Raw genomic sequence first — 6,230 nt, forward strand, 5'->3', positions numbered from 1 at the left:
TAGCATTATTTTGAAGAATAAGTTGTGTAGTACGACACAATACATGTAAAAAATTATTGTTGATAAGTTCATCCTCAAATGATGAACTATCATCGTTAACTTCCATTATTATTTTTCGAACGTTTGGATTCATTTTGAAAAGAGAGAAAAGATAGAGAGAAAATGAAACAAACATATATATGTATATATATATATATATATATATATATATATATATATATATATATATATATATATATATATATATATATATATATATATATATGGATGGGGATAGGGAATATACATTACAGCCTTACCAAAGCTTAGGTACTAAACCTCTAAAATATGTCATTTTAACTTAGTAAAAATACCCGATTTTGTTTTCACTTGGTAGTATATGTTTTTTTTACGACAACATTTATTTCCGCCATTATCGTTTTACCATATATGTTTTTTTTACTCCATTATCGTTTATTATTTCATCCAAACGAACATTACTATTTTCCACTGTCACGAAGGTCGAAGATAATCAATATTATTGCTTCCTTATCAAAACAATATCGTCGATCTTGTTCAAGTGTTAATCGTGAATCCCCTAATCGCAATCTTTATATAGTAAAACAAGGTAATTTCATAAGGTTTAGTACATAAGCTTAGGTGGGGCTGTAATATATATTCGTTTTCCCAATATATATATATATATATATATATATATATATATATATATATATATATATATATATATATATATATATATACTACTGAGGTACCCGCGCGATGCAGCGACGTTAGATAATTCCTTTCGGCAGGTAGATTCCATGAGGCGATTAGTTTCTTTTTCCCTTGAGATGGTTCCTATTAGCCTTTTTCCAGATTGTTTTTTGGTAAATAGTTCCTTTCAATGAATAGCATCTATTTAGGTGGGTGGCTGTATAGGGCCGAAAAAATACATAATTATTGAAATAACAATTTTTTTTGGGAAACAAACGATTTGATATAGTTAGGGGCTGCAATGTTACCGCGACAATTTGTTTCATTTGACGAATTATTTACGCGCAACAATTAGTCTTCTTTTTTCTTTTTTATTTTACCAGGGAGTGAGTGGTGGGTATTGATCCGAAGTTAATTTGTTTTCTTTTAGTGGACAGTAAATTGTTATCTTTCATTGTAAACTTTGCATTTGGCATTTTATTTCGGTATAAAAATATTTTTGGTATAAAAAAAATGTATTTCTATTTTGGAATAAAATCAAAAGTTTGTTGAAGAGTATGTAACCTTATGTTCAATTGTATTTTCATGTCTGACCTTTTGACATTGCTATGTAATGTTAAATCTTAAATTTTTAATAAATAAAAGCTAAAATTTTTATCAAAAAATATTATTTTATCTACCTAGAAAATATTTTTCAAAAATTTGGTTAACATGAAAAATATAGATTATCCTTTTTTCCAAAATATTTAGGGTATATTTATAGCTTCAGTTGGTATATAATATTATAAATCAAAAAGTTCAAACTAATTGTATACATTATAATTCAATATTAACATATAATATTTACGTAACTATAAAGCATATAATATTCAGGTGTTCACTTTGAATGGATGACACACCGCAGAGCTATAATTTATTTGGTACTCGGCACACATTGATTGCTAAACATACAAATTATTTTAGAGATACTAAAGTAAAAGACTATTAAAAAAATAAGTATGACACATCAATATGGAAGCTACTAACGTACAGCCACCAAGTTAGATATATTTTTATATAATAGAAAATAAAATGAAGTTCTAAAGATACTTACAATACAAACACCAATCTCAATGAAATTTCAAAATAAAAAAAGAACAAATTTCAGCAGCCACATGAAGATTATGTATACCCTTCCACCAATTTAGATAGTAATTTGAATCATGTCACTGATCAAGTCTGTTTTTGGAAGTCTCGGCAGTTATCTCATGTCTATCTTCATGGTTCCGATCTCAGTTGTTAACATTCCGGGCTAGATTTTTTTGGGGTTCTGACTTAGATGAGAAATGCATGCATTGGTTATGGTGGGACAAAGTTTTAACTCGAAAACCAGAAGGGGGGCTTGGTATTGGTAGTTTGTTTTCCTTCAATTGGGCTCTTCTTTTCAGATGGCGCTGGAGATTTTTTCACAACCCATACTTGATTTGGGTTAAAGTTGTCAAAACTATTTATGGTCCTGATGGTGTTTGCAGCTCCCTTTCTCAGAGGAGAGGGTCCATTAGTCCTTGGAATGGTGTTATTCGGATGTTGGTCCAGCTTAAAAACCGTCGTCTTGATCTCCAACAATTCTGCCCTATTAGGGTGGGTGATGGGAATAGAACTTCTTTCTGGCGAGATGTGTGGAAGGGTGTTGTTCCCCTAACTGCTTCTTTTCACATGATTTTTGCTCTTGATCCCCATAAATCGCTCACGGTTCGTGATAGAGTTCTTCTTGTATGGGACTCTGCTCTTCTTCTCAGGCGAACTCCTAGAGGAGGCATTGAGGAATCTCAATGGGTTGATTTTACTTCTTTGATGCAGGATGTCATTCTTCATTCCCATCCGGATCGTTTGGGATGGACTATAGCTGCCTCTGATTCCTTTTATGTTTCTTCTCTCAGATCTTATTTGGACACTCATATGTTATCGTCGGGGAGTTCTGAGACCCGTTGGAGTTCCTGGGTGCCAATCAAAGTGAATATTTTCATTTGGAGACTGCAGCTTCGAAGGATCTCATCTAGAGAGATTCTTTCTCTTCGTGGAATCACTATGGATTCGGTCCTTTGTCCGGTATACTCCAATACCGTTGAATCTATTGATCATCTTTTTGTTGGTTGTAATCAACTGATTGAGATTTGGACTTGTGTTGCTATTTGGTAGGGTGTCCAAACTCCTCCCCGGTGTTCTATTGATCACCTTCTTTCGTGGCATGATTCTCTTTCGTTAAAAAGAAGGCAACGTCAAGCCTTTGATGCGGTCATTATCACTACATTATGGTGTTTATGGAATTTTCGTAATTCCATCATTTTTGGAACGGCTCTTCCCAAGAAATCTTTTATTTTAGATGAGGTCATTGATAGATCCTTTTTTTGGATTTCTAATACGTATAGAAATGCTAAAATTAGTTGGACCTCATGGTTACATAATCATCTTCTGCTTGTAATTTCTTGTGATGACTTTCTTTCTCTAGCTTCTTGCTAGTTTTTTATATATATCAAATTCCGCCATTCAAAAAAAAATTTGACTCATGTCACCAATTCCAAAATACTTAAAATATATTGTGGTTTACAGACCTAAAAACCCAACTTGACGAATAATACAATCGCCATTGCAGAACAGACAGACACAATAATCAACATTCATTCTAAAAAATATGAAATTCTAGTAATTTTACATTATCACATCAAATAATCATTAAATTCACACCATCTCACATCAGCACCGAAGCAACTAAGTTGTTAGCTTTTGAATAGTAAGAGCAGGGCTTATAATCGTGTTGAGGAAGAAGTGGGAATGACATGTAAAATGGTTTTTTGGGAAGAAACTTCAGAAATCTTTTGTCACATCATATGGTTTACTGTTGAATGGAAGAACCCGAAAAGGGTCCAAAGAAGCCAAAAAACTAATCGGTTTTTGTTAACATTTGAAATTATTAGTAATCTCTCAATATATAGCTTGCCCTCCTAATGAAAGTCTAAAGGAGGAATCAACCACAAACCCTGAACAAAAAACATTATAAAACATTAGCATAATCATACTTAAAAGTATCCTCTGCCAAAATGAAAGACATGTTTACGAAATATATCATGAGTGAACTATTGGGTTGCATTAAAACTGCCGTTTACCTTCATTCTACCCCTGCATATATAAACCAACAATCAAGATTACAGAAAACAACAATCATGTCATATGGATATAAATATGTGTCACCATGAAAATTTTTACATCATGAAAGGCATTTGAGGATTCCCACCAATAATTTTGTAAAAATTCGCATCTATGAAAAAAAAAATGGCATACAAATAGTCATTGAAAAATACACGTACACACAATGACATATAGATAGTCAAATATACATATATACACACAACTGGTCATAAAAAATACACATACACACATATATATACAAACAAAATCATTCACATACATATACACACATATACATACAAAAATACACAAATAGATACATTAAAAGGCACAAACTGTGTATAGGATATTGATACTAATAAAGCAAGTGACGGCCTACCATGTGAAGATGGAATGAAATGTCTCCAACTTCAATGGTAAAATCACTCGGAAGGCCAGAAGAAGTCTTGCAAATATTAATGTGAAATTTTGTTACGAATTTGACACAAGCTTTCTTACTACGCATGATGATTCTTATAAGCTTAATACAGTTAACAAAATTTTACTGAAAATATGAGAGAATTCCATATCAATTTTAACGTCTAAAAGTACTTGTTTTGACCCTTGGATTTCAAAATGTAGGTCTACTTTTAAAATTAGGGCAATAACTTCTTCCATTAATGAGTTTTTCCCAGATGTTTAATTTACTGCATTATTATTCGTTCACACAAAGTATTAATATTAGGCCCACATCCAAAAAAACATCGAGAACGATGCTTAAACAGTCATCATGGAATTAAAGCAAAACACTTCAAACAGATTAATTAATACTCAGGATTCAGTTATGAATATGGGTAACAAAACAAACCCAGAAAACAATTTACATCCCAAAATCAAAAAACCCAGTAAAAGTGCGTCGAGATTTCACGATTGGGGACAAAAACAAACTATAGAAATGGAAGAATTCCAAATGTTGATATCGATAAAAATTATGAATCAATATTTACTATTAACGTGAAATTTAAACACATAACGAACGAAAAACAGAAGAACGACTAACAAGGTTTTTTCGTCCTGATCGAGATGAAAACCGCTGATTTAGATCCTAACTTCATGCACGCCATCGACATGTATGCGTGGTTTCAGCTGTTCAGTTTTCAAATGAAATGTGACTGGAAGCATATATATACATAAATTTTTGAATGAATCGAGTAAAAAACAAAGTCAGAGTGTGTGATAGAAATGATGATTACCAATGGGGGCAAATGAGGCAAGATAACGATTAAAAACGCACTCTCTTTCTCTGTCTTGTGCGTGTGGAGGGAGCAACGATGGCATCAGAGAAATGAGGATGAAATCAGTGAGGCTCTCCGTTTAGGGTTTATGGTTGGTGGAGTGGGCCGGGGTTGAATCGTAAGTCAGGCTAGAGAAGCGTTACAAGTTTTATGCGGAGTAAACATCAAGTATAAAATGATTGTAAATTTTGTATTATGTTTTGTACCTTTTCAAGAAATGGTGAGTATGTTATATATATATATATATATATATATATATATATATATATATATATATATATATATATATATATATATATATATAGTTGATTTAAAAAAAATATATATTAAAATGTAAACAGAAAATATTTTTTAATGTATAACTTTAAAATAACAAAAGAAGAAATGTATTTATTATAATTTAATATCATATATATGATATTTAATACTTTACATATATACATATATGATTTTAATTTAAAAATTGAAACAAACTAAAAATTGACAAGTGAATAATATTTATTTCAAAATTACTATAAAATGACAAGTGTCAAAACTCATGAAAGATTGACATGTGGCAAAAAAAACTTTCATTTATTAAAGAGGATATATATATATATATATATATATATATATATATATATATATATATATATATATATATATATATATATATATATAATGAAACAAAGGGTACATATAGAGAATCTTAATAAAAAAAAATAAAAAAAAAAAAAAAAAACACAATAATAAAGAGAAAGATTCTCCAGTCAAATGATATTGGCATTTTGAACTTCATAGGTTCTGAAACTCCCTACCATACTTAGTTGCAAATTGTTGTTTCCTTTCAAGCACCGTGCACAAAATACCTCCAGTCAAGTGATCATGCGGTCGGAGAAAATACTTCATATCTTGGTTCTCTATCTCCCGATCCAACAGTTGATCTTTTTGTTCTTCATTAGCTTCGAGAATGCATAATTTTTGTTCTCGGTACCGTTTTCTCTATTTCGCCTTTGTTTTGGTTGCAGTCTTGATGCCGGCAATATATTTGACGAGATAAACATTTTATTTTCTATTGACGATGTCGATGCAACTTTCTTTCCTTTTCTTTTCCTGAAT

At 31.1% G+C, this 6,230-nt stretch overlaps 1 long non-coding RNA gene across 4 annotated transcripts; it reads right to left on the reverse strand.

Annotated features, from left to right (window-relative positions):
• Nucleotides 1-3,239: 3,239 nt before the first annotated feature.
• Nucleotides 3,240-5,330, reverse strand: LOC145099617 (uncharacterized). 4 transcript variants are annotated; one of them, XR_013704637.1, is made up of 4 exons: nt 5,091-5,330; nt 4,898-4,983; nt 3,937-3,988; nt 3,240-3,849 (listed from the first exon to the last, which is right to left on the reverse strand). It is a non-coding gene; the product is annotated as an uncharacterized LOC145099617 (long non-coding RNA). The 4 variants fall into 4 exon arrangements; XR_013704638.1 differs by lacking the exon at nt 3,937-3,988 and having other exon boundaries at nt 3,240-3,710; XR_013704636.1 differs by lacking the exon at nt 3,937-3,988.
• Nucleotides 5,331-6,230: the final 900 nt, after the last annotated feature.

Source organism: Lactuca serriola, chromosome 1, assembly GCF_051521515.1.
Source record: "Lactuca serriola cultivar US96UC23 chromosome 1, Lser_US96UC23_V15, whole genome shotgun sequence".
Lineage (NCBI taxonomy): Eukaryota > Viridiplantae > Streptophyta > Magnoliopsida > Asterales > Asteraceae > Lactuca > Lactuca serriola.